This window comes from Symphalangus syndactylus, chromosome 22 (genome assembly GCF_028878055.3).
Source record: "Symphalangus syndactylus isolate Jambi chromosome 22, NHGRI_mSymSyn1-v2.1_pri, whole genome shotgun sequence".
Taxonomy (NCBI): domain Eukaryota; kingdom Metazoa; phylum Chordata; class Mammalia; order Primates; family Hylobatidae; genus Symphalangus; species Symphalangus syndactylus.
Window position 1 is genome coordinate 14,322,547 of NC_072444.2, and position 26,099 is coordinate 14,348,645.

The following is a 26,099-nucleotide window of genomic DNA, read 5'->3' on the forward strand; positions in this document are numbered from 1 at the left end:
GTTGCAGTGAGCTGAGATCATGCCATTGCACTCCAGCCTGGGTGACAGAGTGAGACTCTGTCTCAAAGAAAAAGAAAAAGAAATAAAAAATAAAGTGTACCATTCAGTGATTTTGTTTAGTATATTCACAAAGTTGTGTAATCATCACCATTATTTAAACCCAGAACATGTTCATCACCCCAGAAACAAATCCTGTGGTAGGTACTGTTTTCATCACCATTTTACAGATGAGGAAACTGAGGCTCAGGCAAAGTAAACTGGCCAAGACCCCACAGCCAGGTCTGGGTTTGAGCCTAAGCCCCATGGCCTGGGGTGGCATCCTTCTCAGTGAGATTCATTGTTCTAGACCAGGAACTAGTACACTATTCTGTAAAAGGCCAGATAGTAAATATTTTAGGCTTTATGAGTCATTCAATAATTAGGGTTTTTTTTTTTAAATCGAATTTAAGGCAAAACAAAGACAACTCCATATAAGGAATTGATTTCTAAGTTCCTAAATATCTGAAAGTGGGTCAAGATTCCATGGGAAGTAGTCAAGCTGAGGGCAGACAGCAGAGACAGTCTTAAAGAGTTGGATTCAGAACACACTTATTGGAGCCAGGGACTCCAGTTCAAAGTCAGGAGCACCAGATGTGTGCGGCACCACCCAGCTCAGCCACCCACTTGTTTAAGAGCACACCGGGCACATAGTAGGCCCTTTAGGTGATGTGTTGTGAGGTCTGACATTCATTTGCTGCCCTGGCCTCTTTGAGCCTCATGGGGCCCCAAAGGCCAGTTTCCACCCTGCTAGTTCCCCCATCAGCCAGATGAGCTTCACCCACCTGGTCCTCAACATAGCCAGTTTCACCTTCCTGCCAGCCCAGGGAATCATTCAAACAAGCCAGTCACATCCTCTTGGAAACTGGGAGGCACCACACCCTCTTGTTTACTGCCAGGCCCGCCTCCCATGGCCCCTGTTTGTTCTGTCCCTGAGTGCAACCCTTCTGTGGCCCTGCAATCAACTTCTGTTTGTTTTCTTTTTTGGTGTTTTCTTTTCTTTTTTCTTTCTTTCTTTTTTTTTTTTTTGTTAATTTTTCTTTTATCTTTTTTTGAGACAGGGTCTTGCTCTGTCACCCAGGCTGGAGTGCAGTGGCACAATCATAGCTCACTGTAGCCTTGAACTCCTGGGCTCAAACAATCCTCCCACCTTGGCCTACCAAACTGCTGGGATTACAGGAGTGAGCCACCATGCCCAGCCTGCTCATTGGTTTCTTCTGCTTATTTTTAGTTGTCGTGTGTTCTGCCATCTTGTGCTATTTAGGGTGATGTCTTTCTGTCACCAGTGGGGTGCATAGAAGGTAACTAGATCAGAGGGCATCTGCTTCCCTTTCTCAGCATCCATTCCCTTTTCTCATGGGGTCAGCAACTTGATTTTCCTGTAGGGAGTTCCTCTCTCCCTTTCCTTCTCCCACTCAGGCCTTGTGGTTCAGGTAGAAAAAATAGAGAATGAATCCAGCTATATTTGAGTTGGTGCTATTCCTAGACATTTTCAGTTATGTGAGCCAATAAGTATTCTCTTCCCCTCCCACTTTTTTGGAATCTTAGTGCAAAAGAGTCTTGACTAACAATACACTCAAAAAATGCAGATTGAATGAATAAATGCATTCCCAGTTGCTGCTATGCTTCTTGGCACATGGTAGGTCTTAATCTAATGAAGGCCTTCATTTAGGAGAGAAGAAAACTTATCTGTTGGAAACAGAGCCAGGTCTAAGATAAGAAGTCTAAGATAGTATGAAAAAAGTTGATCTAAGAGAGTGTGAAAAAACTTGGGGCTAGGCACAGTGGCTCACGCCTGTAATTCTAACACACTGGAAGGCTGAGACAGGAGGATCATTTGAAGCCAGCAATATGAGATCATTTGGGGCAATACAGAGAGACCTATCTCTTAAAAAAAAAAAAAAAATTCCTGTAATCCCAGCACTTTGGTAGGCAGAGGTGAGCGGATCACTTAAGGTCAAGAGTTCGAGACCAGCCTGGCCAACATGGCGAAACCCCGTCTCTACTAAAAATACAAAAATTAGCTGGGCGTGATGGCACATGCCTGTAATTCCAGCTCCTTGGGAGGCTGAGGCAGGAGAATCGCTTGAACCCAGGAGGCAGAGGTTGCAGTGAGCCGAGATTGTGCCACTGCACTCCAGACAGGGTGACAGAAAAAGACTCCATCTCAAAAAAAATTATAATTATAATTAAATAATTAGCCAGGTGTAGTGGTGCACACCTGTGGTACTAGCTCCTCAGGAGGGTGGGGTTGAACCCAGGAGTTTAAGGCTGCAGTGAGCTATGATCGCGCTACTGCACTGCAGCCTGGGTGACAGAATGAGACCTTGCCTATTTAAAAAAAAAGAAAGAAAACTTTGGGCAGCATATTGTCATGTACTCAAGATCCCCAAGGAAGCCACTAAGAACCAGAAAGAATTGGTCTGCCCAGGCGGACCCTCCCTGTATCGGTATCACAGTCTCTTGGTGGTCCTGTCCCCTAGTATGGGTCATCCAAGCACAAGGCTTCCTTCCCCAGGTGTGTACAGTGGATCTGGAGAGCATCACACATTTGGTCATTCAGTCTTCAATGAAACAAGCCATCAGGAGGTTACCAAAGCACAACAAAGTCTCATTTCTAAAATAGTTCAGGCCAGGTGCAGTGGCTCACGCCTGTAATCCCAGCACTTTGGGAAGCTGAGGTGGGCGGATTGCCTGAGCCCAGGAGTTCTAGACCAGCCTGGCCCACATGGTGAAACGCTGTCTCTACTAAAAATACAAAAATAGGCCTGGTGCAGTGGCTCACGCTTGTAATCCCAGCACTTTGGGAGGCTGAAGTGGGTGGATCACCTGAGGTCAGGAGTTCGTGACCAGCCTGATCAACATGGCGAAACCCTGTCTCTACTAAAAATACAAAAATTAGCTGGGCAGAGTGGCGGCACCTGTAATCCCAGCCACTTGGGAGGCTGAGGCACGAGAATCCCTTGAACCTGTGAGGCAGAGGTTGCAGTGAGCTGAGATCATGCCACCGCACCAGCCTGGGTGACAGCGGAGGCTCTGTCTCAAAAAAAAAAAAAAAAAATTAGCTGGAAATGGTGGCACGCGCCTGTAGTCCTAGCTACTCCAGAGGCTGAGGTGAGAGAATTGCTTGCTTGAACTCAGGAGGCAGAGGTTGCAGCGAACTGAGATTGCACCACTGCACTCCAGCCTGGGCAACAGAGCAAAAACTAAAATAATAATAATAATAATAATAATAATAATAATAATAATAGGCTGGGCTCGGTGGCTCACGCCTGTAATCCCAGCACTCTGGGAGGCCGAAGCAGGTGGATCACCTGAGGTCAGGAGTTCTAGACCAGCCTGGCCAACATAGTGAAACCCCATCTCTAATAAAAATAGAAAAATTAGCCAGGCGTGGTGGCAAGCGCCTGTAATCCCAGCTACTTGGGGGGACCAAGGCAGGAGAATTGCTTGAACCTAGGAGGCGGAGGTTGCAGTGAGCCGAGATCGTGCCATCACACTCCAGCCTGGGGGGACAAGAGCAAGATTTTGTCTCAAAAAAATAATAATAATAAAATAAAATAAAATAAAAATAATAATAAATAAATAAATAAATAAAATAGTTCAATCTAGTGACCACAGTTACAGTCTAGGAAGAGGTGTTAAGCTGGGCCCATGAACCCCCACAATAGCGCCACGGAGAGAATTCAGGTGGAGCCTGGATAGGGAAAAATTACATCTGTGTTCTCATCATCATGTATTTGAAAGTTAGCATCACTTCAATTATGAATGGAGGTTATAAACCACTTACTATTAGTAATTTCTGTGGCTTTGGTACCCACGAAAAATCACAGATATTTTTGTATCACTTTATGGTTATCACAGAAAAGATATTTTATGCTCATCACTACTTTGAAATTAGAGTGGTCATTAGACCAGCCGCTAGATCTTGTTATGTAATGTGTTAATAAAGCAGTGCTTTTATTATTATGTCATGGATTTGTCAGGGTTTAAAAATATATATATTTTGACAACTGTATTTCCTTATAATTGGTTTCCTTAGCAATTCTATGTATTTTATTTTATGCATTTTAAAACATGTTCTTAAAAATAACACTACCGCTGGGCATGGTGTCTCACGCCAGTAATCCCAGCACTTTGGGAGGCCAAGGTGGGTGGATCACTTGAGGTCTGGAGTTCCAGACCAGCCTAGCCAACATGGTGAAACTCCATCTCTACAAAAAAATGCAAAAATTAGCCAGGCATGGTGGTGCACACCTATAGTCCTAGCTACTCAGGAGGCTGAGGCAGGAGAATCCCTTGAGCCTGGGAGGTTGAGGCTGCAGTGAGCTATGTTCATGACACGACACTACAGCCAGGGTGACAGAGCAATACCCTGTCTCAAAAAATAAAAATAAATAGGCCAGGCGCAGTGGCACGTGCCTATAATCCTAGCACTTTGGGAGGCCAAGGCAGGCAGATCACTTGCGCTCAGGAGTTCGAGACCAGCCTGAATAACATGGTGAGACCCCATCTCTACTAAAAATACAAAGTTAGTCGGGCATGGTGGCACATGCTTGTGATCTCAGCTACTCAGGAGGCTGAGGTGAGAGGATCACTTGAGCCTGGGTAGCAGAGGTTGCAGTGAGCCAAGATGCTGCCATTGCACTCCAGCCTGGGTGACAGAGCAAGACCCTGTCTGAAAATAATAATAATAATAATAATATTAAATAAATAAAATAAAAAACTAAAAGAATGTTCTGAGGAGGAGTCCATAGGTTTTACCAGATTGCCAAAGGAGTCCACAGCATAAAAGCAGGTTAGGAATCCCTAACTAGCCCTGCTGTTATTCCACGATTCTAATTCTTAGCCTCAGTGAACCTCAGCCTGCCCATCTATAAAAATGGGAACATCAATACCTATCTCATAAGATTGCTGCAGTGTTTAGATGAAATATGCATAGTGTCTGCCTGCTTAACATGTGGGAAGAAATAGGTACGTGCTGACTTCTCTTCCTCCATCTCCAGCAATTCCCAACTAGTGGTGCCTTGGAAAGCACAGGAATTTGACACCAGATCTTCCTGGGTTCAAATTCCATTTCTGCCATTTTAGCTGAGGGACTTAACCTCTCTAAATCTGTTTCCTCATCTTTTAAAAGGGGTCATTTCTTTCTAGCAGTATTACAAGGATGAAGATCTTAAATATGTAAAATGCCCTACATAGCCTGGCACCGAGTGGGTTTCAAAAAATAGAAGCTGCCACCATCATCGATGGTCCCATCAGTTCCTGGACACCGCCTAGCACACACCAAGTCTTTTTTTTTGCTAGAGAATCACTCTCATCCTCAGCCCATCCCTAAATGGTCTCAGTCACCCTCTTGTAAGTGATAAGCAAGGGTTTAGGGGTCCCTCCTCCCTGATCTGCTGTCCCCCTGTCACCCCCTCAACATAAGCTCTGGAGGCAGCCCAGCAGGACAAACTTGGTGCTGTCATTATGCATAAAACACCAGGTGAGCCAGGCACAGTGGCTCACACCTGCAATCCCAGCTACTTAGGAGGCTGAGGCAAGAGGATCTCTTGAGTCCAGGAGTTCCAGTGAGCCGTGATCGCACCACTGCACTCCAGCCTGGGTGACAGAAAGAGACCTGCCTCTTAAAACAAAACAAAACCAAAAGGCCCACCAAGTGGTCAGAGCTGAAATGTCCTCTAGACCTTGTGTTATAAATGGGGAAACTGAGTCCCAAGAGAGTGAAGGCACTTACTCAAGGTTGTGTAGATTTCCTTCTGGGACATGGATACAGTTGCTGTCCTTTGTACAAATTGCCTCATCTCTTCTCTGCATTCTTCCTGCCTAAGAAGCAAGAAATGAGACAGAAAGACCATGCAGGGTCAACTCTAGGCTTTTCAGGAATGGATGGGTGAATACAAACAGAAAATAATAACAAGAGCCAGGACAGGCGCGGTGGCTCACGCCTGTAATCCCAGCACTTTGGAAGGCTGAGGCAGGTGGATCATCTGAGGTCAGGAGTTCGAGACCAGCCTGGCCAACATGGTGAAAGCCTGTCTCTATTAAAAATACAAAAAGGGTATGGTGGTGGGTGCCTGTAGTCCCAGCTACTCGGGAGGCTGAGGCAGGAGAATCACTTGAACTTGGGAGGCGGAGGTTGCGGTGAGCTGAGATCATGCCACTGCACTCCAGCCTGGGTGACAGAGTGAGACTTTGTTTCAAAAAAGATAATAATAATTTAAAAATAACAATAACAATAGCCAAATATTAAGCATTTGATTATGCCTGGCCTCAAGAGCTGTACACATATCACCTCTCCGCCCCTGAATGAAGTAGGTATGACTATCCCCATCTTACGGAAGAGGAAATCCCAGAGAAGGTAACATATCTTACCCAAAGTCACATAGCTTGCCAGGGCCAGGGTCTGAATCTAGAGCTGTCTGATTTAGCACGTATACTGTTTCCTCTATGAAAACCCAAAACTTTCATTGGAAAGTTCCAGTGGGTTCCAGTGCTGCTGTGACTTTTTTTTTTTTTTTTTGAGACGGAGTCTCGCTCTGTTGCCCAGGCTGGAGTGCAGTGGCGCCATCTCGGCTCACTGCAGGCTCCGCCCCCTGGGGGTTCACCCCATTCTCCTGTCTCAGCCTCCCGAGTAGCTGGGACTACAGGCGCCGGCCACCATGCTGGGCTAATTTTTTTTTGTATTTTTAGTAGAGACGGGGTTTCACCGAGTTAGCCAGGATGGTCTCAGTCTCCTGACCTCTTGATCCGACCGCCTCGGCCTCCCAAAGTGCTGGGATTACAGGTGTGAGCCACCGCGCCCAGCCTGCTGTGACTTTTACAGCCTTGCTGTTGCATGGGGCCAGCACTGTCCTAGCTGGGGCCCCCACTCCTGCAGCTCTCCCCAGTATAGCACTGTGCTCTCCACTCCCCAGCCCCCATTGTTAAAAGTCGGTGTCCACTGCGGCCCCAGCATGCTCCAGTGAGAACCCAGTTTCAAGAGGAGCCCTGGAGCTGACCTGCCACCCACCCCATGGGCACCCTGCTCCTTCTTTTTCAAGATTATGAGGCAGGCATAGACCTAATAATTGTGTTTGTATTGGGGTTGATTTATATTTGTGCTCAGCATGCATCCACACCCCCTACCACGAAAGGAGATGGGCACGTCTTGCCTTCGAAAGAAATATAATTAAGGCAATTTAGCATCTTTCTCAAAGGATGCTCTTCCTCCACATGGGAGGAAAAGTTTTTGGAGCTGCTTTAGAATATTTGAAGTTTAATTCTGTGATGCTCACAGCTGGTCCAATCTGGAGGAGGCTGAGGGGTAAAAAGGGGGAAGCTTTTTTTTTTTTTTTTTTTTTTTTTTTTTTGCCTAGCTCCTGGGGCAGGAGGGGAGGAGCCACTAACTCAAGGGATGACTTGCTTTGTGATTTTGAGAAGGTCTCCCCCATTTTGAGCCTCAGTTATCACATTTATTGAAACAAAAATAGCCGGGCGCGGTGGCTCACGCTTGTAATCCTAGCACTTTGGGAGGCCGAGGCGGGCGGATCACGAGGTCAGGAGATCGAGACCACAGTGAAACCCTATCTCTACTAAAAATACAAAAAATTAGCCGGGCGTGGTGGCGGGCGCCTGTAGTCCCAGCTACTCGGAAAGGCTGAGGCAGGAGAATGGCGTGAACCCGGGAGGCAGAGCTTGCGGTGAGCCGAGATTGCACCACTGCACTCCAGCCTGGGCGACAGAGCGAGACTCCGTCTCAAAAAAAAAAAAAAAAAAAAATTTTTTTTAGGCCGGGCACAGTGGTTCACACATGTAATTCCAACACTTTGGGAGGCAGAGGCGGGCGATCACCCGAGGTCAGAAGTTCAAGACCCGCCTGGTCAACATGGTGAAACCCCAGTCTCTACTAAAAATACAAAAATTAGTTAGACGTGGTGGCGAGCAAATGTAATCACCGCTACTCGAGAGGTTGAGGCAGGAGAATTGCTTGAACTTGGGAGGTGGAGGTTGCAGTGAGTCAAGATGGCGCCATTACACTCCAGTCTGGGCAACAAGAGTGAAACTCCATCTCAAAAAAAAAAAATTTTTTTTTGTAGAGACAGAGTCTCCCTAAGTTGCCCAGGCTGGTCTCAAACTCCTGGGCTCAAGTGATCCTCCTGCCTCAGTCCCTCAAATATGTTTATTTTATTTAAATCATACAAATTACATGCCTGTAAAAAAATGCCAACAATACTGTACATAGGAGAATAAAAGGGAAAGTTCCTTGCACTAGCCCCATCCCCTTCTGCCTGCAGCTGGCCACTGTTAGCAATTTGCTATGATTCTTTTTAGGATTACTTTTCTAGCTAAATGCTAGAAACTTACCATACTTAGCACAGATAATTATCATATCGATATATAGAAATCTACCGAGTTATTTTTAATTTCTTTATGGTTGTTCGTAATGTAGATACAGTATCATCTATTTAACCAAAGGCAATTCAAAGGCATTTAGGGCATTTTCGGTTTTTTTCACTATGATAAACATTCAGCTGTGTGCATTTAGGAGGGTATTTTTCTAAGATGATATTTAGCAATAAAATTACCAAACGGCATGCTTACTTACAATTTTGATAGATGCTGCCAAATTGTTCTCCAAAAAAGACTGCCTGGATATGCATTTCTGCCAGTAGTTAATCTTGGGGCATTTCCTTGCACCCTAGCCAATACTCAATATTATCAATCTTTCTTAAATTCTCCAGTCTGACTGGTGAATATCAACTCTAATTCAAAATTATCCTTTTTGTTTGTTTGTTTTTGAGATGGAGTCTCACTCTGTTGCCCAGGCTGGAGTGCAGTGGCTTGATCTTACCTCACTTCAACCTCCGCCTCCTGGGTTCAAGCGATTCTGTCTCAGCCTCTCAGGTAGCTGGGACTACAGGAGTGCACCACCACACCCGGCTAATTTTTGTATTTTTAGTACAGACGGGGTTTCGCCATGTTGGCCAGGCTGGTCGCAAACTTCTGACCTCAGGTGATCCACCTGCCTTGGCCTCAAAGTGCTGGGATTGCAGGCATGAGCCACCAGGCCTGGACCAAAATTATCTTTTGAATTTTTTTTTTTTTTTTTTTTTTTTAGAGATAGGGTCTCACTCTGTTACACAGGCTGGTCTTGAACTTCAGCTCACTGCATAGCTCACTGCAGCCTCTAACTCCTGGGCTTGAGCAATCCTCCTGCTTCTGTCTCCTGAGTAGTTAAAACTATATAGGTGCATGCCACCACACTCAGCTAATTTTTTATTTTTTGTAGAGACGAGGTCTCCTTATGTTGTCCAAGCTGGTCTTGAACCCCTGACCTCAGGCAATCCTCCCCGCTCTGCCTCCCAAAGTGTTGGAATTACAGGCGTGAGCCACCGCGCCTGGCCTGAATGTTTACTTCTACATGGAATTTGGAGGTTCTTTATGTTTTGAAAAGAATACCTGAGATTTTGAAAGGATGCTCAGGAATCTCAAATGTGTCTGTTAATTATCCATTCCAGAAAGTTCCCTTGAATTTCAGAGACTGTCAAACTGTCTTGTCTTTGGAGAGATGAGAGTTGCTCTTTCTACAATATCTGAAGGTTAAATTTAGAAGCAGCATTCATGTATTATTATTATTTTTTTCCAAGCCACTTTTTAGAATTCAGTCCTGCTTTTCAGCTTAGCCGGGTCCCTGTGGGAGTGGTATGATGAGACTGCAAGGTGATGAGACTGGTATGTGTGTGGGTTTACCACATCAGCCCTTTTTCTCTCTGCTCAACTCAACATAGAGAAAGAACCCACTCCTTACCAGATTCCTCTCTATAATGAGAATGTAACATGCATGCACTCAGCAGGAAAACCCTTCAAGAACAAGGCCCTTGTGCACTTCAGGGGTACAATGAAGAGAAAGGCAGGGAAGTAAATTTTCAGAGCTGTCAGTGGCGCCAGGCACACTGCTGGCTACTCTCCCTAAGCTCCTTTAACCTCAATTTTATAAAGGTAGATGTTACTATTGCTTTTTTTTTGAGACAAGGTCTCGCTTTGTCACCCAGGCTGGAGTACAGTGGCGTGATCATGGCTCACTGCAGCCTTGACCTCCTGGGCTCAAACAATCTTCCCACCTCAGCATCCCAAATAGCTAGGACTACAGGTGCACACCACCACACCTGGATAATTTTGATTTTTTTGTAGAGATGGGGTTTCACCCTGTTGCCTAGGCTGGTCTCAAACTCCCGGGCTCAAGCGATCCACCTGCCTTGGCCTCCCAAAGTACTGAAATTACAGGCATGAGCCACTGCACCCAGCCTACGATTCCTATTTCATAGCTGGAGAAACAGACTCAGACCAAGCGATGTGGGCCCCAGAGCCAGCTCCCTACACTGGAATCCTGGCAATGTCATTTATTTGCCATGAGACCTTGGGCAAGTGTCCACCCTTCTTGTGCTATTTCCTCAACTGTAAAATGGGGATTACAAAGTACACAGACCTCACGGGTGGACTGGGAGACTTCATATGCAAAGTACTTCTGAAGACAGTTCCTGGTATCCAGTAATCCCCTGTTAATAGGTGGCTCTTTTTTTTTTTTTTTGCAGCTCCCCAAGATAATCTGGGGAGAGCTTTTTCAGTCCTCTGAGGCTCAGATTGTTCATCCATAAAATGGGCATGATAATCCCCACCCCAAAGGCTGTTGTGTAGATTAATTAAGGAACTACTTAAGTGCTGTGCCTGGTGCGGAAGAACATAGCAGAGAGGGAAGCAGTGCTTGTCACCTTTCCAGCTTCCTCTGTTTCCCTGTTTGCCTTCTCTTATTGATTGAAATGTTCAGAGGAGTGTTGTCCTGGAATACTCTGTTAGCCCAATACATGGGGGGTGACTTACAAGACTGGTAGGTGGTGGGGTTATCTGAGGATGCTCTCTGTGTCTCTCCCTAAGTCTGGGATCAGTCCTGTTAGAACCTAGTGGACTTCAGCCAGGCATGGTAGCTCATGCCTGTAACCCCAGCACTTTGGGAGGCCGAGGTGGGAGGATCACTTGAGGTCAGTAGTTTGAGACCAGCCTGACCAACATGGTGAAACCCCATCTCTACTAAAAATACAAAAATTAGCTGGGCATTGTAATGCACACCTGTAGTCCCAGCGACTCGGGAAGCTGAGGCAGGAGAATCGCTTGAATCCGGGAGACAGAGGTTGCAGTGAACCGAGATCACCCACTCCAGCCGGGGTGACAGAGCAAGACTCTGTCTCAAAAAAACAAAACAAAACAAAACAAAACAAACAAACAAAAAACTAGTGAACTTCTCAGAAATAGTCCTAATTTTTGTCTCCTCATCTTTTTCCCCACACCACTGCCTGGAGTCAGGACCTACACCTCTCATGACAGCCTCCTGCCTGGACTCCCCCATTGCAGACCCTTGTCTTCCTGCATCCTATACCTGAGTTCTGGAGTTTTCTCCATATCACACACAAGTGTGGAGTAAACCTTTACTGTCTATTCAACCCCCTGATTTTTCTGGGGCACTCACTATGCACCTGGCCCCATGCTAAACACTTTATCGGCATGGTTTCACACGCGCCTGCCAACACAGGTAAATACTTTTACTATGCCCATTTCGCAGATGAGCAAGGGAGGGAGGAGTTGGGATGTGAACAAGCTGGAAACCTCACATAGTTCTGTGAGGAAACTAATAAGCCTGCTTTATATTATTTTATTCATTCAGGAAACAATACTTACTGTGGGTCTAATGTGTGCAGGCCTCCTTCTAGGTCCGGGGGAACCAGGTGTGGTGTGGTGCATGCCTGCAATCTCAGCACTTTGGGAGGCCCAGGTGAGAGAGTTTCGCCATGTTGGCCAGGCTGGTCTCGAACTCGTGACCTCAAGTGATCCACCTGCCTCGGCCTTCCAAAGTGCTGAGATTACAGGCATGAGCCACCGTGCCCAGCCCACCATTGCCTTATTATTAATAAGAATAATTTTTTCTTTAACAGTGTGAGTGGGAACAATTGGGAATATCAAACTTTGCCTGTTTCCTTGACTGGTTTAAATGTTTTTTAATTTGCACCACAGAATCTAAAACTTACAAGTTCCTATAGGAGAAGAGTCTTGTTTTGGGATTAGACCAAAAGACCCCTGTGAGCCAAACTTCTCTGCTGCAGCTTAAGCCCATCACAGTTCAATCTGAGTCCAAAGAGGCCCCTCCCTCCCTTCCCCTCGGCCACCGGCCTCAGCTCTGCCATCCCCTTGGATTCCTATTCCCCAGGAGAGGCAATCGAGCTCTTAATTAAATTCTCTTGTTAGAAGTCAAGCCCAAGGAAAACAAACAGCAAAACCTCTCCTGCAAGACTTGTCTCTTCCTGGCTCGGAGACTCGATGCTGGAGATAGTATCGCTGACTGCCCTTGGACATCCATCCCTTGCTGCTCCCTGGGAATTTCCTGTTGGTTCCTTCCCAGGCTCAGCCTCACCCCATCTGGCCCAGAGGAAATTGCAATGGGAGGTGAAAGGATGTTATCAGGCATTTCATTGCGTGTTTCATTTAGGGGTGAGTCTCTGGACTCTGGTCAACAGGGGAGAACGGAGGAGGCTTCAAAGACAGGGAAGAGGCATGGCGAGAGGCACTGAGATATGGGCTCGGGGTCACAAGGCACTTGTCCCCAAGGACAGCGGACATGTGATCACACACATACCACCCCCACACCTCCCCTGATTATACTCCAGTAGATGCAGGAACCTTGGGGAGCTGTAAAGAGCACTGGACTGGGAGTCAGGAAGCCCTGAGTTACTAACTCACTGTGTAATTGTTTAATAGTAATCAGAGCAAAATGTATTGTGGGATTGTGTGCTAAGTGTTATGCTAAACCCCACACATGCTGGGTGTGGTGGCTCATGCCTGTAATCCCACACTTTGGGAAGCTGAGGTGGGAGGGTCTCTTGAGTCCAGGAGTTTGAGACCAGCTTGGGCATAGGGAGATCCTATTTCTACATAAAATTTAAAATTTAGGCAGTTGTGGTGGCATGTGCCTGTAGTCCCAGCTGCTTGGGAGGCTGAGGCAGGAGGATTGCTTGAGCCTGGGAGTTTGAGCCTGCAGTGAGCTATGATTGAGCCACTGCATTCTGGCTTGGATGACAGAGTAAAACCCCTTTGTTGCGGGAAGTCAGGGTCCCCGAATGGAGGGACCAGCTGGAGCCGTGGCAGAGGAACATAAATTGTGAAGATTTCATTTTGATATTGACATATATGAGTTCCCAAAATTAAGAGTTTTATAATTTCTTACGCCTGTCTTTACTTCAATCTCTGAATATAAATTGTGAAGATTTCATTTTAATGTGGACATTTATCACTTCCCAAATAATACTCTTATAATTTCTTATGCCTGTCTTATTTTAATCTCTTAATCCTGTTATCTTCGTAAGCTGAGGATGTACGTCACCTCAGGACCACTGTGATAATTGTATCTAACTGTACAAATTGATGGTAAAACATGTATGTTTGAACAATATGAAATCAGTGCACCTTGAAAAAGAACAATAACCAGCAATTTTTAGGGAACAAGGGAAGACAACCATAAGGTCTGACTGCCTGCGGGGTCGGGCAAAAAGAGCCATACTTTTCTTCTTGCAGAGAGCCTATAAACGGACGTGCAAGTAGGAGAGCTATTGCTAAATTCTTTTCCCAGCAAGGAATATTGATAATTAATACTCTGGGAAAAGAATTGCATTCCTGGGAGGAGGTCTATAAATGGCCACTCTGGGAGTGTCTGTCCTATGGACTGAAATACACCCTGGTCTCCTGCAGTACTCTTAGGCTTATTAGGGTAGGGAAAAAACCCCACCCTGGTGAATTTGAGGTCAGACCGGTTCTCTGCTCTGAAACCCTGTTTTCTGTTGTTTAAGATGGTTATCAAGGCAATATGTGCACAGCTGAATGTAGACCCTCATCAGTAATTCTAATTTTGCCCTTTGCCTTGTGATCTTTGCTTTTGTCCTTGCCCTGTTTCCTCAGAAGCATGTGAGCTTTGTTCTCTTTTTGCCCTTTGAAGCATGTGATCTTTGTGACCTACTCCCTGTTCGTACACCCTCTCCCCTTTTGAAATCCTTAATAAAAACTTGTTGGTTTTACGGCTCAGGTGAGCATCAGAGACCTACTGATAAGTGATGTCACCTCCAGTGGCCCAGCTGTAAAACTCCTCTCTTTGTACTCTTCCTCTTTATTTCTCAGGCCAGCCAACACTTAGGGAAAATAGAAAGAACCTATGTTGAAATACTGGGGGCAGGTTCCCCGAATACCCTTTCTCAAAAAAATAAAATAAAATAATGATAATAATAATGGGCCAGGCATAGTGGTTCACACCTGTAATCCCAGCACTTTCAGAGGCCAAAGTGGGCAGATCACTTGAGCTCAGGAGTTTGAGACCAGCCGGGGCAACATGGCAAAACCCCATCTCTACCAAAAATATAAAAAATTAGCCAGGCTTGGTGGCATGTGCCTGTAGTTCCAGTTACTCAGGAGGTTGAGGCAGGAGAATCACTTGAGCCCAGGAAGTGGAGGTTGTAGTGAGCTGAGAATGTGCCACTGCACCCCAGCCTGGGTGACAGAATAAGACCCCATCTCAAATAATAATAATAATAATGAGGATGATACTAAACCCTATGCATGGATGATCTCACTTAATTCTCACAACTTTATTCCTCTTTCTTGGACAAGAAAGCTGAGAATCAGAGAGGTTAAGTGACCAACTCAAAGTCACACAGCTAATAATTGGTAGAGCTGAGATTCAAACTAAGTAGGCTGGCTGCAGAGCCCAAGCTCCTCTCCTAACTGTGTTTTCCAGGTAGTTCCTCCTTCTAGGTCTCAGTTTTCCCAATTATAAATTAACAGGATTAATACACTCAAACTCCAAAGACCCTTCTAGCTCTAACAACCTGTGCTTTATTCAACAGTCACTGTATTGCCAGGCCCTGAACTGGGAATACAAAGATAAGGAAGCCTTCATCTCTGTCTTCAAGTTAGAAACTTCTTCAAAGTAGAAATCACATCTTACTTATCCTTACTGGCCCACCCCACTTGCCACAGCAATGTGTAAAGAGAAGATGCTCAAATTATTTGTTGACTAGACAGACACCTGATTCATGGGGAGTCCGATGTAACTGAGGACCTTGTCCTGTCACTACCCTTGCAAGAGAAATTTACTTAATCTGAGTCTGTTCCTTCATCTATAGAGCGGAAATACACAATAGTACTTTCCCCACAGGGCAATGGAGAGGAGAATGCATGTAAGGCCCTTAGTGCAGTGCTTGGCACACATACACGCACACACACACACAAAGGCCAGGCATGGTGGCTCACACCTGTAATCCCAGGATTTTGGGAGGCCTAGGCGGGTGAATTACATGAGCTCAGGAGTTCGAGACCAGCCTGGGCAACCTGGTGAAACCCCATTTCTACTAAACTACAAAAAATTATCCAGACGTGATGGCACGTGTCTGTAAATCCCAGCTACTTGGAAGGCTGAGGCATGAGAATCCCTTGAACCTGGGAGGCAGAGGTTGCAGTGGGCCGAGATCGCACCACTGCACTCCAGCCTGGACAACACAATGAGACTCTGTCTCAAAACAAAAACAAAAACAAAAGCAAATAAAAAACTTTACCCTGTTGCTAGCTAGTGAGGGGTTTGCTGTACCCCTCTTTGTCATCCTCAGGTAAAAGCTATGAACCTATTTCCACTGCTAGGGGCAGGTAGCAAATTTTCTCAGCCAGATCCTGAGTGATGAGGAAGAAAAAAAGAGCGAGAAGCCTGGGCTTCCTATTCCCTGAGAAGCCCTCCCCAGGATCCTGATTCCCATGCAGTCCTTGTTCCTCCCTTCTGTCTAGACAGCTCTCCCCTGAAGAAACTGCAAACCACAGACTGTCTAATGACAAATCTTGCCCCAGACACTTGTCCCTAGACACATGATTCATTTAACCCTCTTTAAAAAAGAACAAGGCTGACTCCCACCTCTGAAGCAGAGGGGGACTCTATGGGCATAGGAGTGGCTGGGTGTCTTCTTTTTTCATTAATTCACCCATCCATCCATCCATCCATCCATCCATCCATCCATCCACCCACCCATCCATCCATCCATCCATCCATCCATCCATCCATCCATCCATCCATCCACCCATCCATCCATCCATCCATCCATCCATCCATCCATCCATCCTTGGTTGAATGCTTACAATGTACCAGATTCAGTGCTAGGCACTGGGGATACCTAGGTGGGTAAGACACAAGCTGGCCTCTACAAACTCATAATATTAGGGGAGGTAAACACAAAATCATTATGAAAAGTGTGGCATCCCAACTGTAAGTAGAGTCATAGGGAACACTCCTGAAGAGCTTCCTGTGTGCAAGATCCTGTGTTGTGTACTTCAGATGCATGATTTCAATTTGGCCCTTATGATAACTAACCCCATGAGATAAGTATGCTTAATTGTGACCATTTTACAGATGGGCAGAATGAGGCTCGCAGAATTTAGATAACTTGTCCAGGATTGCACAGCTATTAAACAGCAAAATTGAGATTCAGACCCAGTCTGATCACTGGATTTATACTTTTTTTCCCCCAATAGTGTCAAGTTTATTCAATGGTGAGTAACTTGAAATATTTTATTTCTATTAAACATTGATAGAGTAAAACAAAAAATTTTGTAGATTTTAAAAATAAAAATGAGATTTCAAAATAATTCTGAGCTTTTAGTGAGCCACTTTGTTTCACACATACAAGTTCCTAGAGTTTCGTGCTTTTCCTCTGATGCTGGAGTACGGCAGTACAAATTTTTGAGATGCATATATAGGGTAAGAAACTGAGAAAAACCAAGCTTTCAAATAAATAGATTGGGTATAATTTAAGAGGGATCTTGGGCAATTGATAGGAAAAATTGGGTATTAAGTTTCAGGGCATCAGGGATTAGCAATCTGTCCTGTCTAATCATGTTGTTCCCTTGCTCAAAGCCCTTCCCTGGCTCCCATCACTCTAAGGATAAAGTCCAGCTCCTTTTTCTGGCATTCAAGGCTCTTTATATGCTGGCCCCTTCCTACTCCTCCAGCCTCATGTCAACCACTCTCCACAACTCTAGTAATACCAAAAGACTTGCAGTGGCCCTAACTGAATTCTCTTTAGCCTCTGTGCCTTTGCACAAGTATTCCTTCTGCCAGGGAACTTCTCCACGTCCCTTGCTCTTTCTTTGCTTAGATGCCTCCCACTCATCCTTCAAGACTCAGCACGGGGTACCCTTCCCAGCTGCTTCCTGACTGCTTGCCCACCTCCCAGGTGCTCCACTCTGAGCCCCATGCGCCCCCTGCTACCTCTCTCCTGGTCTTCCCCACTGTGCTGTGCTTAACTGTGTGTGTGTGTTTTCCCTTGGGGACTGTGAGCTTCTTGAGCAAGGACTGTGCTTAACACATCCACGGGCCCAGGGTAAGGGCTCAGAAGCTGAAGTGAACCCTCTCCAGCAGACCCAGCCTTTTCCTTCAGCCAGCTTTCCAGTGTCATTTACCATCTCCAGTGGCTTGCATCGTTCAACGTTGTTAGCAGATGTTTTGTTAGAAGGTGCTGAGATGCCATACAAGGTTTGCCCAAGGTTCGCCCTGACCAGGGCAGCTTCTGGGGCTGTCAGGGTCTTTTCATTGAGGACACACACCCAGGATGTGTCTGTATTTACTCTGCCATTTGGATTTTTCAACTGCAGGATCTTAGGCTAGGATCCCAGCAGCAGCTGCAAGTGCTTCTTCGGCTGTGTAGACAGGACCCTTTCCTCCTTCCTGACTTCAACCTGGGGGGTGAGCCGCAGTGCCTATTTTGGGAAATGCCTACATTTGTCATTGCTCAACCTTCCTATTTCCTATTTGGGAAAAGAACCTAGGGCCTGAGTAGAGTGGAGGCCGAGGTGTGGTTGCCGATAACTCCTATTTGCCAGTGATTTATTTGCCTGGGATTTGTGCTAAGACGAAAAGAATGTTTGCATTATTAATGATCATTGATCACAGGCTTCCAAAAAAGAGAGAGATTGAGAGAGATGTAGGCTCCAGGCCAATCGTCAAATGGTAAACCAGGAGGGTGGGGCGTGAAGAAAGGAGGGGAGGGCTAGGTTTATAGAGAGTTATGCGGAGACAGAAGGACACAGAAGGACACAGAATAGAAAGTCTAGATGAGCTGCCGAGGTTTGGGTGTGCCAGATGTCCAGCAGTTGTGTGAGCTGCAAATAACCAGTGCTGGCGGGTGCTGCTGACCTCTCCCTACACCCAGCGAAGGAGACTTCAAGACAAATAATGTTACCAGGGACAGAGGGTCATTTTGTACTGATAAAAGGGTCAATTCATCAAGAAGAAATAACAGGGCTGGACACAGTGGCTTACGCCTGTAATCTCAGCACTTCGGGAGGCCAAGGCAGGAGGATCACTTGAGCCCAGGAGTTTGAAACCAGCCTGAACAACATAGCAAGACCCCGTCTCTAAAAAACAAACAAACAAAAACAAAAAAACAAACAAATATAACATAACAATCTTAATGCCCCTAAGTAATAACAGTCTTCAAAACACATGAAGAACAAGCAGATAAAGACCCGGTAAGGACCTGAGCGCGGTGGCTCATGCCTGTAATCCCAGCACTTTGGGAGGCCGAGGTGCGCGGATCACGAGGTCAGAAGATGGAGACCATCCTGGCTAACACGGTGAAACCCCGTCTCTACTAAAAATACAAAAAATTAGCCGGGCGGGTGGCACCCTCCTGTAGTCCCAGCTACTCAGGAGGCTGAGGCAGGAGAATCGCTTGAACCTGGGAGGCAGAGGTGGCAGTGAGCCGAGATCGCGCCACTGCGTTCCGGCCTGGGCGACAGAGCAAGACTCCGTCTCAAAACCAACCAACCAACCAACCAACCAACCAACCCAGCAACCAACCAACCAACAAAAAACCCAGTAAGGATAGAGAAGGCAAGGCCAGTTCCGTATGAGCTGTGAGAAACCTGGACACAAGCCATGGCTGGTGTTCGTGCCTCTTCACTGTTTTCAGTGGAAGCCTCTTGCTGGTCCTGTCTTTGTACTCAAGTCTTCTCTCTCCCCTGGTTCTCTGCAACCAGGCTGGTTCATCTTAGCATTCCAAACACCTGCTGGTGGCTGGGGACTGGCACTCGGAATCTGTCCTTTGAAGGACGCTGGGAGCTGCCCCTCCCCTACCTCTCTGACACCCCCCCTCCCGCCCCATTCATCCAGCTTGGACACCATCCGGCCCAGGGTCTTTCCCAAGACCCACTCCTTCACCTCTTGACTTTGCTCAAATGCTACTTTTGCAGGGAGGTGCCCCTGAGCCCTCACTTCCACTCCCTACCTTCTTTCTCTGCTTTCTTTTCCTCCCTACCCTTTACCTCTATAAATATTTTATGCGTTTTGCGTATTAAATGTATTGTCTCCCCACAACAGAACGGAAGCTCCCTTAGGTCTACCTGTTTTGTTCGCTGCTGTATCCCTAGTGCCTAGAACATGCCTGACACAGTAGATCAATAAATATTTGTTAGACGAAGAGAACAAAAATCCAACTAGGAATGAACACCGGGAACCCGGACGGATAGGGGAGGCTGGACTTTCACCAAATGTCTCTGGGCATGTCCCACCTCACTGCAGACCCCTACCCCAGAGCCAGCCCACCTGCCCTCCTACAGGTGGGGGCCGGAGAGCACTGGCCCGGGGCCTTTTCCACCTCCCTTCCGCTGCGCGTACCCACCCCGGATGCTGGGCGGGGGCTGCTACGAGTCGCAGGCGGGGGCTCGGAGCTCCGGACCATCCCGAGCGGGGAGGCCGGGGGCCGAGCCTTCCTCCGGGCGGGCGGGGGACCGAGTAGGGAGGGAGCCCGGCGAGGGAGGAGCTGGAGGAGGGAGCGAGGAGGAGCGGCGGGCGCGGGAAGGGGAGCGCGGAGAAGGAGCCGCAGGGCGCTGGGAGGGGCGGAGGCAGGTGCGGGATCGCGAGGGCGAGAGCCGGGAAGGGCCCCGGGGCGGCCGGGCGGGCGGCCCCCGAGCTCGGCGGGGGTCGCGGCGGAGATAAGGCGGCCGCGGCGGGGAGACGCCGCGCGAAGTGGATCGGGCGGGTACGCCGCGTGTGCGCACCTGCCCTCCGGGCAGCGGGTAAGCGCCTGGGGCCGCGTTTGCAGCCTGGCCCCAGCGGCCGTCCGTGGGGAACTGAGGCCGGGAGCGGCGCCCCTCCTGGGGCCTCGGGGGCCCGGGGCGTCCCGCCTCTCTGTGCCCTCGGACGGGCGCGCGCCAGGAAGAGGGCCCCGGAGTACCTGCCCGGCCGGAGGGAGGCCACCTGGGGTCGCCGTCCAGAGCCCCGGGAGAAAAGGGAGGATTGAGGCAGCGCCCGGGGAGGCTGCGGGATCCCACGCGTGCGTTGGGGGTGCCCAGCGCCCAGGCGAGATCTGGAGGGGCAGGAGGTACCCCCGGGCCGGGGACTGCGACGCCCCCCGAGGGGCCCCGGGCGCCAAGGGAAGCCGGGCGCTGCCCCCTGCTGGCCAGGTTCGGGCGCGGCGCCGCAGAGGGACCTCCCCTCTCTGGAGGGAGTTGAAGGGGGTCCGGTGTGGAGCCCCGGCTGGCTCCGGGCTGGGGCTGACAGGCTCTGTGACCTTGGGCAGGTCACTGCATCTCTCTGAGCCTCAGTTTGCACGTCTATCAAATAGAGGGGGATTCTCTCGCCTTGCAGGGTCCGTGGAAATAAGTGAGATCCCCGCTAGCTGCTTTTTTTAGAAACTAAAGTTCTGTATAAATCCTAGCTAATCACATAATGCCGGAACTGGAAAGGCACTAAGAAATCTGCTTTATTACAAATGGGGAGAGTGGGGAATCCGTCTTGCCCAAGGTCACACTACCAGTAGAAGAATCTAAGACTGAAGTCCCCAGGTCTGCGAAAGTTCGGGATTAACAGCAGGGCTCTCAGTCAGGGTGGTTGCATTAGCAAACTGGCCTTGGCCACCTACTAGCTGTGTGATCTCAGGAAAGCCCTTACCTTCTCTGAGGTGTGGTTTCCTCCCATATGAAGTGGGGACAACAATTCTCACCCCACAGGCTTACTGTACAAATCTAATGGGATTGTCACTCAGCACAGCCCCTGGCTCCAAACAAGAGCTCAGCCACTAGTGGCCATCATTTCTCTGAGTAGCAGCAGCAGCAGCAACCCCTCCACTCTTGCTTGCAACCAGCTTCCAGTGTTTTCCAGCTGAGCCTGCAGTGTGGGTCTGCGCTGTCCTCTGGATCACACAGCCACTGGCTGGGGTCTCAGCCCTCCTCACAAGGACATTTGGGGACACTTTATCAGCAGCAAGCGAGGCCACTGGGGTAGCCGGCCTTTTTCAGTCTTTAGTCCTGCTCCGCTGGTGGGGAGAAGTAGGCAGGCTTTCTCATTGAGACATCCAGGAAGCTGGGACCTAGAGGGTGGCTAGGAGGGAGGCACCAGGCCAGCTGGAATTGACTGGCAGGGGCTAGGGCCTCTACCCCCTACAACAACCTCTACAAGCACTTCAGAGCCCTGCTCTCAGACCAAGGCTTTGATCTCATGAACAAGTAAGTCCCAGTGCAGCCCGTGGGTGGGGGATGGAGATCATGTCTCTGCAGCCACAGAAGCCCTGAGCCCTAGTGCTGCTTCCCAGTCCCAGGCCTGCCTGCTGGCTCACCACCTTCCAGAACCTAGTACGGGGACAGAAAAACAGAGATGCTTCCTTAGAGTTTGTCAGTTACCTGATGGATCAATAATGAGGGCGGGTCCACTGGGTCATCCCTTCTCTCCTAGGCCACGGATGGATGACTATTCTTTTTGGTGAGAGTGATGTGAATGTGAGCAGAAATACAGATTCTCAGAGTATGGAGTTACCAGACCTGAGAGGTCTCTTTCATTGCACAGATGGTTCCCGTCTAAGGCCCATAGAGGGGCAGGGGTCAGCCATGTCTTCCAGGAAGCTGAATTCAGCAGATACCACTCAGTCTTTTTATTTGTTTTTGTTTTTGAGACAAGGTGGTGCTCTGTCACCCAGGCTGGAGTGTAGTGGTGTGATCATGGCTCCAAAAGAGCGGCCAAAAGAGGCGCTGGCCAGGTATGGTGGTTCACTCCTGTAATCCCAGCACTTTAGGAAGCTGAGGCGGGTGCATTACTTGAGGTCAGGAGTTCGAGACCAGCCTGGCCAACATGGTGAAACCTTGTCTCTACAAAAATACAGAAATTAGCTGGATGTGGTCCTATGCACCTGTAATCCTAGCTGCTTGGGAGGCTGAGGCAGGAGAATTGATTGAACCCGGGAGGCAGAGGTTGCAGTGAGTGGAGACTGAGCTGCTGTACTCCAGCCTGGACAACAGAGTGAGACTCCTGTCTTAAGAAAAAAAAAAAAAAAGAGGCACCCAGGAGGGCTTGCTGTGAGTGAGGTGGCTTGAGTTTGGAGCCCCTGTGGGACATCAAGGAGGGATGACCAAAGGATATTTGGGGCCAGAGGTACAGAGAGAGGGGTCAAAGAAAGGTAAAACTGTCAGTATTCTTTTTTTATTCATTCTTTGAGTAAATCTCAGCATCTGTAAGTATTAAGCCTAAAATATATAGCTATGAACAAAGCCGTATCCCTGCCTTGGGAATGCACCATCTTGTGGGGAGACAGACCACAGGCATTGGACTGCAGGATAATGAGATGTGTATTACAAATCCTAAACACGACGCACTGTGTTGGCACAGAGAGAGGCTGGCTCCACTTGGGCAGAAGGAGGAAGACAAGTTTCAGTAAAGAGGGGAGAGTTAAACTTGGTCTTGAGAGTGAAGTTGGAGCTGGATGGTAGGTGAGAAGGACAGGCACCCCACACACAGGGCATTGGGCTTCATAGCATGAGTTGCCCCTTCCTTCCAGAACTCAAGTCCAGCAAGGAGACAGGGGTGGGGTGGGCAAGAGATTCCAGTCCAGGGGAGTCCAGTGTGATGTATACATTAGAAGACCAGTGGGGTAGAGAGAAGGGAAGTGATCAGGTCCCTCCCTAGTTACCAGGAAACTTCCAGAGAGGGTGGGGGAGATGAGCAGATAGAGGGAATAGCCTGTGCAGAGACTCAAGGAAGTGACAGAACTGCAGTGTTTTTGCAGCCAAAGGTCTCAGCCAAGAGGTGGGCTGGAGGTGGGGTCTTTTGTTCAGTTCAGGTGAATAGGAGGATGAGAGGAAATGACAAGAGCTGAGACCTTCATCACTAGAGAGCGAGCCTGCCTAAAAATACATACATACATACATAAAAAGGATTTGGAGTGTATTGCAGGGAAGAGTTCTCCAAGGTTCAATCCTGTGGAATAGGTATCATTGGACCCAGCTTCTCTTCACTTGCTAATTCCTTGGTTTTTTTTTTTTTTTTTTTTTTTTTGAGACAGAGTCTCGCTCAGTTGCCCAGGCTGGAGTGCAGTGGCGCAATCTCGGCTCACTGCAAGCTCCGCCTCCCGGGTTCACACCATTCTCCTGCCTCAGCCTCTCCGAGTAGCTGGGACTACAGGCGCCCGCCACCGTGCCCGGCTAATTTTTTGTATTTTTAGTAGAGACAGGGTTTCACCGTGGTCTCGATCTCCTGACCTCGTGATCCGCCCGCCTCGGCCTCCTAAAGTGCTGGGATTACAAGCGTGAGCCACTGCGCCCGGCTGCTAATTCCTTGTTTTTAACTCAAGACATGGTATAAAATTTCAATTTCACTTGTTAATTTTATTTGTCCTCCCACGCTCAGCTTCAAAGCCACTTTCAGAGTGAAACCTCAGGGTTGCAGCAGGCTACCTGTCCCTCTACTTTCTTTCCCATAGGTCCCTGCATGCCCCACCGTTGTCCTCATCATATCTGTGGTCCTCATTGCAGGATCGTTTCCCCAGGGCCATTGTAAGTCCTCCTAAGAGGAGAGTCCGCATCTGCATTGCTCATGCCAACATGTGGTAGGCTTTAAGTATATTGTAGTTGAATAGATGAGGAAACAGAGAGGTTGAGTAACTTGCCCAAGGTCACAAAGCTAAAAAAACGGCTGAGCTGACACGTGAGTTCAGTCTACCTGACTCCATAGCTGTATCTAGCTCCAAAGCTTGTGCTCTGAATCACAGCTGTATTGTGGCTCCCAGAAGAGAAAGCAGATGATGAATAGCAAGTTTGTATCCTGTAAACACTAACAAATTTGGTGTTTGGTTTCAAGAAAATGAATTCCTGTTGTTAGTACCTTGTTTATCTAGTCTAGAGAAGATAGCTTCTCCTCTGTCCTGGAAGTATTCACTCCATCAGCTCGAAGTGTTCTCTGCGGACCCAGGTGTGCAGCATCTGGGGGAGAAAAGAAGAGAGAGGTTGGGCTCCAGTACAGGTGGGATGCAGTTCTAAAGGCTTCTTGCAAAGTACGGTCAGCCCTGCCAGTTGGCTCCCAGGATTACTCACCTGGTGTGGAAACTCAGATGAGAGCTGGGGGGAGACTTGAAAATGCCAGAAGCATATAGTGTGAAATGGGCCTGAGAGCCTCTGGATACTTCTGTCTTTCATCTCAAATTCCTGTTCCAAGCAGGAGCCAGTAGAAGGAGCCCTGGTGGGAGTCTGAAGACTTGGTCTCAGCCTGTAACACACTGTGTTACCTTGAGCAAGTATCTTGCCCTCTCTGAGCCCAATTCCTGTCAGCATCATGAGGGAGTCAGACTAGATGATTCCTAAGAGTCCTTCCCATCTGACACCCTGATACCCTTCTGAAATCCCAGGGCTGACACTACTGCTACCCCTCACACAACCACCGTGTGGCAGGCATCACCTGAGAGCTTGTCAGAACTGCAGACCTGGCTGGGCGTGGTGGCTCACGCCTATAATCCCAGCATTTTGGGAGGTCAAGGCGAGTGAATCACTTGAGGCCAAGAGTTCGAGACCAGCCTGGCCAACATGGTGAAACCCTGTCTCTACTAAAACTACAAAAATTAGCCGGGCATGGTGGCACATACCTGTAGTCCCAGCTACTAAAGAAACAGAGGCAGGAGAATCACTTGAACCTGGGAGATTGCAGTGAGCTGAGATCACATCATTGCACTCCAGCCTGGGTGACAGAGTGAGACCCTGTCCCAAAACAAACAAGCAAACAAAACCCTGCAGACCCACAGAATCAGAATCCTCATTTTTAATAAGATCCCTAGGTCATGCATGTACACATTCAAGTGTGAGAAGCGCCACAGTCACCATTTCCTTCCCCTTCCTTTGGGTTGTGCCAAGCTGCCGTCACCAGGCCTGTGAGAGAGAGGGCCTGCTCAGGTGATAGTGATAGAGCCTAGCATATCACAGGTACCCAGTACAGATTTCTTGAATGTGTGGGGTAGGTATTTTTGGAAAGAAGGAAGTGGAATTGACTTTACCTGGCACCTTTTATAGACGGTGGAGCATGGAGTCAGGTAAGCCCAGATTCCAATCCTAGGTCCACAGTGCCCTATCTCCAGGGTCTTAGGCAAGCCATTTCTCTGAGCCTCACTTTCCTCCCCTGGGAAGTGGGAATAATTGATAATAAGAATAGGATTGACTACAGAGGGTTGCGGTCAGACTTAAATGAGTTAATACATGAGAAACTTAGAACAGTGCCTGGCACATAGTAAACTCTCAATAAATGTTGGCCACTACTTTACTACTGGGGCCATTCCGACCCCTCCTCATCCCTATGCCCACATAGTGCCCCCCCACCCCCTCCCTACTGTCCCAACCCCCTCCCTGGAAATGCAGTTCCCTGAGGACAGACTCCTGACGTGAGCCCTAGGGAGCAATATCACTCCTACTGAGAGCCACTGCTAGAGCAGGACTGACCAATAGAAATATAATGTGAGTGACAAATGTGATTTTTCAATTTAGGAAATTTCAAAGTAACCACATTTTTAAAAAGTGAAAATAGGCTGGGTGCGGCAGCTCACGCCTGTAATCCCAGGCACTTTGGGAGGCCGAGGAGGGCAGATCACCTGAGGTCGGGAGTTGGAGACCAGCCTAGCCAACATGGTGAAACCCTGTCTCTACTAAAAATACAAAAATTAGCCGGGCATGCTGGTGGTGCGCACCTGTAATTTCAGCTA

General features: G+C 48.1%; 1 protein-coding gene across 19 annotated transcripts in view; it reads left to right on the forward strand.

Annotated features, from left to right (window-relative positions):
• The window catches only part of HTR1D (5-hydroxytryptamine receptor 1D), a 53,461-nt gene that overhangs the window by 13,000 nt on the left and 14,362 nt on the right, over positions 1 to 26,099 (forward strand). Inside the window, exon 1 of one of the 19 annotated variants that reach the window (XM_063631584.1) lies at positions 19,937 to 19,999. The exons of 17 other annotated variants lie outside the window; for them this stretch is intronic. The gene's annotated coding sequence lies outside the window, so the exon portion shown is untranslated. One more of the 19 variants, XM_063631583.1, reaches the window with a different exon arrangement.